A 10,679-nucleotide genomic window follows, 5' to 3' on the forward strand; every position below is an offset into this window, starting at 1 on the left:
CTGGTGGGCGTGGCTGTTGGGCCTAGCAAAGGTACGGTCAATTTGCATGTTTTTCTTTTATTAGTGTAGATAAAAAAAAGAAAATTACAGAGTGGAAGTAGAACTGTTGCCAGTGCTTCCACTGATTCCAGAGCCAGGGTAGTGGCTATCATTCTCTGTTGCCTGAGGAGTGGGCCTGGGAAGGAAGCAGTCACCGAGGTTGGTTGCTTGGGAACGTCTTTGCCTCCCCGCAGTCCTCCCTCAGGAATGACCATGGATAAAAGTAAGCTGGTACAGAAAGCCAAGCTCATGAGCATGCTGAGTGTTGTGATGGTCTTTTTGCAGCCCTTAAGGCAGTCACGGAACAGGGGCACAAGCTCTCCAATGAAAGGAGAAATCTGCTTGTCACTGCTGTGTCATCTCCAGCACTGAGCAGAAAACAGAGAGGAACAAGAAGCAACAGCAGATGGGCAAAGGGTACGGTGAGAAGATCAAGGCAGAACTGCAGGACATCTGAAACGATGTTTTCAAGCTGTTGGACAAATATCTTATTCCCAATGCTCCACAACCAGAAAGTAAGGTGTTCTACTTGAAAATGAAAGCAAATCCTTTTAGATATCTTTCTGAGGTGGCACCTAGAGACAATAAGCAATCCATTTGAAGTTAGTAACAAAGAAATGCAGTTCACACACCCAGTTCCACTTGGCTCTGCACTGAATTTCTCATTCTTTTACTATGAGATTCTGCACTCTCCTGAAAAGGCTTGCAGTCTGGCAAAAGTGGTGTGTGATGAAGCAATTGCTGAATTGGATACACTGAATGAAGCGTCGTACAAACACAGCACCCTGATCATACAGTTGCTTAGGAACAATCTCACTCTGTGGCCATCAAAACCCAGGGGATGAAGGAAACACTGGGGAGGGAGAGAACTAATGTCTTTGGTGCTTTGTGACCTGTTCAGTGTCACTCTATTCCCGTCACATATATACCTTTGTGCAGTTAAAAAAAAGAGCTGTGCATTGGCTTTTCAATGTTTCGCAGCTCCAGCTTAGCAAAAATGGTCCAGGGAGTAAACAGCTGGTATTTGTATCTCTAACTCTGATTGGCAACATCAATGCCAAGGCATCCTAAAGTTTTGTTTTTTAATATTCACAGGATCACTGTGTGTTTAATTTTTTTCAAAAACCCAAACACTGTGATTATGGGGTTTTGTAACTAAGCAGAACTCTTACTGGTAGAAAAAATAACCTAAATTATCTATAACTTTGGGGGAAGTTTAATATCAAAGCAGTCACTGAAATACAGCTCTATTGTAAAGTACAGAAAATTATAGAGGTTATATTGTGATTCTGGGACTTGGAGTGAGACACCTACCATTTCACATTTGGGGTTTATGGCAATTCACAGTAATTCTGCCTGTTGTTCGGAGCTTATAGATACTTGACCAGTTGGGGATATTGCCACTCAGAAGTTCATGACCACAGATGTCCAGTGTCTTCCTCTGAGGAAACTCGAAGCCTAAAATTGAAATTCTTTGTGGCAGGTAACTGGATTATGAAACCATGAGAAGGCTCACTGCTCATATAACACACATGACTAAAACCCTGTCCTACAACAATGTCACCGATTTGGGACTTGTGCTTCAGTTGTGGAATCTATTTTGCTTGTAACCACAAGCTAAAGGAAAAAGAAAGCCACATGTCTTATGAATGCCCTTACCTATCTCCTGGGTAACACCTTTATGAATGATGTTCTGCAGATTGCCTTTCACGTGGGGAGTACTCAGACTTTGGGTTCTTCCTAGCTCCAGGCTTTTAAAATTTGAAATCTAAGCATTCTTTCCCACTGTCTTTCAACTATTGACTTTTTTTCTCTCTTCCTCTTTAAATTTCTGTCCTTCTGCTTCTTTACCTATTTTTTCTTTTTGAAGTCTATCTTCATTGTCTTTGTCCATGGCTTAATACTATATGAGCAGGGATAGAGGGCCTGGAGGGGGTGAGAAGTGAAATTAGTGAATATTTTGGTGAGCAGGCCTTGCTTCAAAGAGTTGAGAAGAAATTCCAGAACCATAGCTCTGTCTTCTTCCAGTTCTCAGCACGGTCACTACTCTTTAGTCAGACCAAGATCTAAATCAAAAAAGTATTTTTAAATATCCATGACTTCTCCCTGTATTATCGCCAGTCTTGATAATGCTTGTTAGTACCTTTCATCAGATCTCCCAACTGTACTCATCCAGCCAAGTCCACAGATGTGTTTAAACAAGACCCTATCATTCAGGGAAGATGCAGGAACACTACAATGGGGAGAATCCAGAACACAGAGCCTACCAGTTGCACAGTATCCCTGCTCTCTCTTTAACACTCCACATAACTGTGGGACCATCTGTTTGTCCATCTGCTGAAGTGAGAAAAAAAACACATTCATGCACTGATGAAAACAAACCAAAAAAATAAGTAAGTCCCTCTTTTCTAGCTGCACAAAAAAAGTGCAGCTAAATCTTGGCATTTGAAAATGCAGTAGTGAATGTGGAACGAGCCTGTCTGTATATCTGGTAGCTCTTTTTTGCTTTGTTTTCCTTACCAGTATTTTGCCTCACGTTTGCTTATGTGATGGGTATATTACTTAGCAAGCACACCCGTGGTTGTGAAAATAGTGTAGCATAAAAGTAAAACTCTGGTTTTTGACATCCTAGATTGTGTATGTCTTTTAAACAGTTCTAGTTTCCACCTTATCCTATCTAATAAAAGAGTAATATGCAGATTGACCATCACTCCAGCACACAAGATGGCTGCCCCCATATGGTCAAAGATCCTGCCCCCATGTGGACACAAGATGGCCAGCAAGGGAGGGCAGTTGGGAGGGACCAGGCCTGCAAGGGAGGGCAGTTGTGGGCGATCAGGCCAGCAGGGGAGGGCAGTTGGGAGGGACCAGGCCTGCAAGGGAGGGCAGTTGGGGGCGATCAAGCCTGCAGGGGAGGGCAGTTAGGGGTGACCAAGCCCACAGAGGAGAGAAGTTGGGGGCGACCAGGCCTGCAGGGAAGGGCAGTTGGGAGGGACCCAGGCCTGCAGGGGAGAGCAGTTGGGGGGGACCAGGCCTGCAGGGGAGGGCAGTTAGGGGTGACCAGGCCTGCAGGGGAGGGCAGTTAGGGACAAACAGGCTGGCAGGGGAGCAGTTAGGCATCAATCAGGCTGGCAGGGGAGTGGTTAGGGGCAATCAGGAAGGCAGGCAGGTGAGCAGTTGGGAGCCAGCAGTCCTGGATTGTGAGAAGGATGTCCTACTGCCCATTTAGGCCCAATCCCACTGGGATCGGGCTTAAATGGGCAGTCGGACATCCCTTGAGGGGTCCCAGATTGGAGAGGGTGCAGGCTGGGCTGAGGGACACCCCCTCCCCCGTGCATGAATTTTGTGCACCAGGCCTCTAGTACAGAATAATCAGGAAACGTGTAAAAATTCAAAAGTAAAATAAAAAATTTTATTCATTAAAAAATAAAACTATACTTCCTAAAAATGCTGAAAGCAAAATAAAGCAATGTAAATGTATACAAATTTAGTGGCTTAAGTACACACAGAGAAATTATGTCAGATAACTTAAAAAGCTAGTAATTAGTGTGTATCTTTAGTGAGATATATATTCAGATACTCCTCAACTTACAGTGGGGTTATGTCCTGATAAGTCATTATAAGTTGAAAATATTGTAAGCTGAAAAATGCATTGAATAAACTTAACCTACTGAGCATCAGAGCTTATCCTACCTCAAACCAGCTCAGAACACAATTTCCAAAAAAATGCTGGCAACACAGTACACTGTAAAGTGGTGGCTGATGGGGAGCTGTAGCTCACTGTAATTGCCCAGGATCGCAAGTATCTTACTACATATCGCTACCCTGAAAAAAGATCAAAATTCAAAATTTAGTTTCTACTAAATACTTATCACTTTTGCACTATCATAAAGTTAAAATATCATAAATTTAAAAAATCTTAAGTCAAACCAGGGACTGTCTGTATATCCCAAGGACCAAAAGTGTCCCAGAAATCTTAAACTATTTCCAACAGTATTATTGTTAATAATAATATTGGTGTTGTTATTTTGAAGTTATCATATATATGTGTATTATATATATACTAGAGCCCCTGTGCACAAAATTCGTGCACAGGGGTGTGTGTCCCACAGCCCAGCCTGCACCCTCTTCAATCTGGGACCCCTAGAGGGATGTCCGACTGCCTGTGTAGGCCCGATCCCAGTAGAATTAGGCCTAAACAGGCAGTCGGACATCCCTCTCACAATCCAGGTCTGCTGGCTCCCAACTGCTCACCTGCCTGCCTGCCTGATTGCCCCTAACTGCTTCTGCCTGCCAGCCTTATCATCCCCAACCACTCCCCTGCTGGCCTGATCGATGCCTAACTGCTCCCCTGCTGGCCCGATTGCCCCTAACTGCCTTCCCCTGCCAGTCTGGTCACTCCTAACTGCCCTCCCTTGCCAGCCTGGTCGCCCCTAACTGCCTTCCCCTGCCGGCCCAGTCACCCCTAACTGCCTTCCCCTGCCAGTCTGGTCACCCCTAACTGCCCTCCCTTGCCAGCCTGGTCACCCCTAACTGCCCTCCCTTGCCAGCCTGGTCACCCCTAACTGCCTTCCCCTGCCATCCTGGTTGCCCCCAACTGCCCTCCCCTGCAGGCCTGGTCCCCCCCAACTGTCCTCCCCTGCAGGCCTGGTTGCCCCCAACTGCCCTCCTCTGCCAGCCCGGTCACCCCTAACTGCTCTCCCCTGCAGTCCTGATCACCCCAAACTGCCCTCCCTTGCAGGGCTGGTCCCTCCCAACTGCCCTCCCCTGCTGGCCATCTTGTGGCAGCCATCTTGTGTGGGGGAGGCCATCTTGTGTGTTGGAGTGATGGTCAATTTGCGTATTACCTCTTTATTATGTAGGATACATATATACTAGTATAGCTATTCTGTGTTTTAACCATCCTATATAATAAAAGTCCAGCAACCATTATGGCGGAATGACCAGAATGACCAAAGACCAGATGACCAGCTGGTAGTTATGACACACACTGACCCAGACCTTACTGTCAGTGCCCTGATAGCTCTGAATCCCATTCACCCGCACCCCAGACCCTGACAGCAGGGAGGGGGGAGCCCCATTCCTTGCAAAATCGGCCATTTGTCAGCTTGCTGTCCATGCCCTGACAGCCCAGAATCCCGTTCACCCACACCCCTGACCCTGACCAATCTCATGCAATCACAAGATTAGCTATTCATTTGCCAAATGACCAGAATTTGTATTTTCATACCAATGATTTTGCTGAAGTTATAGATAGGGCTAAAAGGCATAATTTGACTTTGATGGCTTGGTTTTTATTGAATAGAGAAGATTCCATTGCACATAATTATTATTATTGGGAGATTCCCCAACATTATGTGTTTAATAATTCTTCATAGAGAAAACGCCAAAAGGAGGGGAATAAAGTATTAGGTAGACTGTTCACTGTGAGCTTTAGAGATCCAGAATGATATTACCTTAGACTTTTGCTTCTGCATGTAAAAGGTGCAGTAAGTTTTGCTGATCTGCCATCTGTAGGAGGTGTAATTTATGATACATTTCATGAAGCTGCTAAACATAGAGGATTATTAATCAATGACACTATCGGGAAAGATACAATTGAAGATGCAATCATCCTTAATATGCCCAAACAACTACGGCAACTTTTTTGCATTTATATGTGTGTTTGTATGTCCTTCTGATGCAGACTAATTATGGGATGAGAATAAATCTCATTTTATTAAAGATTTTTGTTGGAAATTACACAGAAGAGAAGGTTCCTGTGTGAACTGTGAAATACATGCCATTAATGAAATTCAAGAAGTATTCACATTGCATAGAATGAAATGTTCACATTTCAAACTTCTGGACTATCCTTTATTAACGAATAAAACTACATGTGATGAATCATATGAGCGACAACAAGCAGGGGTTTTGATAAATTCTCTGAATGATGAACAGTTGGCAGCCTTTTAGACTATAACTTCAGCCATCGAAGATCAAGCTGTACACCCCAAATGCGTTTTCTTGGATGGTCCAGGTGGTAGTGGAAAAACATATCTGTATAAAGTTTTAATACATTATATTAGAGGTTGTGGTGGTACTGTTTTACCCACAGCATCTACAGGAATTGCTGCAAATTTACTTCTTGGTGGAAGACCCTTTCATTCCCAATATAAATTACCAATTCCATTAAATGAAACTTCAATTTCTAGACTTGATATAAAGAGTGAAGTTGCTAAAACCATTAAAAAGGCCCAACTTCTCATTGTTGGATGCACCATGGCATCCAGTCATGCTATAAATGCCATGGATAGATTACTAAGAGAAATTATGAATTTGAATGTTGCATTTGGTGGGAAAGTTCTCCTTCTCAGAGGGGATTTTTGACAATGCCTCAGTGTTGTGCCTCATGCTATGCGATCAGCTATAGTACAAATGAGTTTAAAGTACTGTAGTGCAGCCCTAACCAGTTTGGCTCAATGGATAGAGCATTGACCTAGGTTGGAATCAAGGGTCCCAGGTTTGATTCCGGTCAAGGGCATGTACCTTGGTTGCAGGCACATCCCCAGTAGGGGGTGTGCAGGAGGCAGCTGATTGATGTTTCTCTCTCATCGATGTTTTTAACACTCTCTCCCTCTCCCTTCCTCTCTGTAAAAAAAATCAATAAAATATTAAAAAAATAAAGTACTGTAGTGCTTGCAGATGTTTCAGAAAGTTGTCTCTTAAAACAAATATGAGATCAGAGGATTCTGCTTATAGTGAATGGTTAGTAAAACTTGGAATGGCAAACTTGATAGCAGTTTTCATTTAGGAATGGATGGTATTGAAATCCTCCATGAAATGATTTGTAACGGATCTATTATTGAAGCTACCTTTGGAAATAGTATATCTACAGATAACATTAAAATATATCTAAACATGCAATTCTTTGCCCTAAAAATGAGCATGTTCATAAATTAAATGAAGAAATTTTGGATATACTCAATGGAGATTTTCACACCTATTTGAGTGATGATTCCATTGATTCAATGGATGATGCCGAAAAGGAAAATTCTCCCATTGAATTTCTTAATAGTATTACTCCTTCGGGAATGCTGTGTCATAAATTAAAATTGAAAGTAGGTGCAATCATCATGCTACTGAGAAATCTTAATAGTAAATGAGGTCTTTGTAATGGTACTAGTTTTATTATCAAAAGATTGTGACCTAACATAATCAAAGCTGAATTATTAACAGGATCTGAGGAAGGAGAGATTGTTCTGATTCCAAGAATTGATTTGTCCCGGTCTGACACTAGCCTCCCATTTAAATTAATTTGAAGACAGTTTCCTGTGATGCCAGCATTTGCAATGACAATCAATAAATCACAAGGACAATCTCTAGACAGAGTAGGACTATTCCTACCTGAACCCGTTTTTGGACATGGTCAGTTATATGGTGCTTTCTCTCGAGTTCGAAGAGCATGTGACGTTAAAGTTGTAAATACTTCATCACAAGGGAAATTAGTCAAGCACTCTGAAAGTGTTTTTATTCTTAATGTGGTATACAGGGAGATATTAGAATAAGTTTAATCAATTTATCAGTCATTGTATCAATGTTGTTTTTATATCATGTTTTTGTTGTTTTTATATCATGTCTTTGTTGTTGTTATATCATGTTGTTATTGTTTATTTACTAATAAATTTATATATTATTTTCATATACATTTTACTAATTTTCTTTAATCTCTGACACTTCTATTATAGAGTAAGGGCAAATAGCAATATTAAAATATTTCTTCTAATTAATTCCTTTTTAATGTGCATGAATTCATGCACTGGGCCACTAGTATATATGTCATAAAATTATAACATGGACACAGATAATAAGATAAGCCAAATAATTTATTAGAATAAAGTTAATGGCCCTGGGTGGTTTTGCTCAGTGGTTAGAGTTTCATCCCGTGCACTGAAGGGTCTCGGGTTTGATTTCTGGTCAAGGACACTGTGGGGGCCCTGTCTAGAGTGCTCTGGATGTTCAAGGCCACTCTGAGAGTGGGAATCCTAATCTGTGTGTTCAGGCTAATTTGCTATACACAGGTGCAAAAACAAGAATTTAGCAAGCTATGCAATGTTCAGGTGTGCCCTTCTGTAACCCAAAAGATTGATGTCACTATTTTGACAAGAAGCCTCTTTTGTCTAAGTTAGTATAAAGTATGCTACTGACCAGCCAGTGTGACTGGCTCCTGTGTTAGGGGCTGCGTTATAGGGAAGATGTATTACTGACTAGCCCGTGTGCTGCTGCCTGGTCAGGCTACTTTGTTAGCAATGGCTTCTGTGTTTGCTACTGTGTTAGCAAGGGCTGCTTTGTGGACTGCCTTATTAGCAATGGCTACTTGGACTACAACAAAGACTCTCTTATATTCCCACGACTTCTCATGTCTTCTCCATCTTCTAATGCCCGGCATCCAAGGAGATCCAGTCCCTGGCAGAGGGACTCAGACCCAAAAGTTAGCATAGTAGAGCAGGATTCAAGGAGTGAGTACTCCAATAATTGGCGCAAAGAACTGGGTTCAGGAGTATGTGTGGACTCAGGAGCAAATGCTCCTGATAGGCATGTACTTGGGTTGCAGGTTTGATCCTGGCCTGGTCGGGCACATGCAGGAGGCAACCAATCGATGATGTCGCTGTCTCTCTCTCTCTCTCTCTCTCTCTCTCTCTCTCTCCTTCTCTCTCTAAAATCAATCAATTAAAAATAAGTTAATGACTGAGAACTAAGATTTTCAGTGTGAAAGAAATAAGTATTATAAATTTATGATGTATTTTCTCTTAAACATTTTCTAGTTCTGTCTACTAAAAGTTCTATAAACTATGATCAACCTGGTAGCAATGAGTGCCCCCAACAGCCAGAGTGTGGCCAATAAATGTCACTTCCCACTAGGAAAAAACAGGGGCCCTTGGAGAAATGGTAGGTCTGGGGCAAGATGAACCAGGAACATCTTATTGTACCAAAAAGCAAGAAAGCCATCAAACTATTGGAAATTCTTGCAAAGCACTCAGAAGTCATCTGAAAGGAACTGTTTCTGGCCAAAGGTGGGGCAATTTGGACATTGAAAGGATTAGTTAACTGCCATGGGTTGAGGCATATCAATTTTATTTAAATCTATAGTTCATGAAAATGTTTACTGAATTTATAAACCTCATCAGTCACCTTTGAAGAATACTAAGGAACCATTCAATATTCTAAAAACTAGTAAGTCCAGGGAAAGAACCAAGCATATATACTGCATTTCCTGTATAAACCTCAGAATAACCAAAAATTTGATGAGGGAAAGTCCTTCCCTCCTTCTTTAAGAACTCGTATCAAAATCTGCAGAAGAAATATGTATTAGTTTCCTAAGATTACTGTAACAAAAGTGCTATGATTTGAGTACTTTAAGTAACAGAAATTTATTATCTCCTGTTTCTGGAGTCTGGAAGTCCAAGATAAGGTCAATGTGTCATCAAGGCCTGTGCTCCCTCTGAAAGCTCTAGGGAAGGATCTGTTTCTGGCCCCTCCCAGCTTCTGGTAGTTCTGTGACTGGTGGTAACATGACCTCGTCTTCACATGGCATTGTCCCTGCATGCGTGTTTGTCTGTGTCCAAACTTCCCTTTTCTGTAAGGACACCAGTTACATTGGATAAGGGGCTCACCCTACTCCAGTATGACCTCATCTTCACTAATTCTATTCAATGACTCTATTTCCAAATAAGTTCCCATTCTGAGATACTTGGGGTTAGGGTTTCAACATATTAATTTGGGGGGTATGTAAATAATCCATAACAGAATGACATAATGAGAATAGCATCATTTGGTAATTCTTAATGAAACAATGGACTTAGGCTGTGGCCATCAGTAACCTCTAAAACCACTAAGCAAAAAGTTTATGAGGAACCTACTGATTAATCTTAACATCACAAGTCACAGGACAACCAGGCATCAGGGTGCTTCCTGATATGATGCAACAGGAGGACACATTCTGTGAGGTGTTGCCTCTGCCCCTCAAAAATAAAAAAATCAGACATGAATCTGAACAAGACTTTAGATGTAAAATGTGAACAGTTTAGAGGATTTACAAATGAGAAAAGAATGTGTTAAATGGCACTTTGGGTATGCAATCAGCAAAATCCAAAATGTGAGAAATTTTATAGGGAAAAAAGATCTGGTTTCTTAACAGATGTTAAGAAAAAAGAAAGGGGAACCTATAAATCAAAAGAGACTTTAAAAAGCATATGGACTTCCCTGGCCAGTGTGTCTCAGTTGGTTGGGGATCATTTTGTGCACTGAGAGGTTGTTGGTTCAATTCCCAGCCTGGGTTTTGGGCTCTATCCCCAGTAAGGGGTGTGCAAGAGGCAGGTCTCACATCAGTGTTTCTCTTTTTCTCCCTCTCTCTGTTTAAAAATCAATTTTAAAATATTTTATAAAAAACCATATGGAACAAATTCATTATGTGCACTTTGTTTTGGTTTTGATTTGAACAAGCCAGCTGTGAAAAATAAAAACATATGAGACAATCAAGGAAATTTGAACACTGATATTTCATGAAGTTAAGGAATCACTAATTTTTCATTGTGATTATAGTGTCAAACTCAAAATGAGTTTGGAAGTTTTGGTTGGAAATAAAAAAGACTAATTCAAAG

At 41.5% G+C, this 10,679-nt stretch overlaps 1 pseudogene across 1 annotated transcript; it reads left to right on the top strand.

Annotated features, from left to right (window-relative positions):
• Nucleotides 1-246: 246 nt before the first annotated feature.
• LOC308244009 (14-3-3 protein beta/alpha-like) lies at nt 247-912 on the top strand (annotated as a pseudogene). Its single transcript has one exon. The product of its transcript is annotated as a 14-3-3 protein beta/alpha-like (transcript).
• The last annotated feature ends 9,767 nt before the right edge of the window (nt 913-10,679 follow it).

The sequence above is a fragment of the Plecotus auritus genome (genome assembly GCF_963455305.1).
Source record: "Plecotus auritus genome assembly, chromosome: 3".
Lineage (NCBI taxonomy): Eukaryota > Metazoa > Chordata > Mammalia > Chiroptera > Vespertilionidae > Plecotus > Plecotus auritus.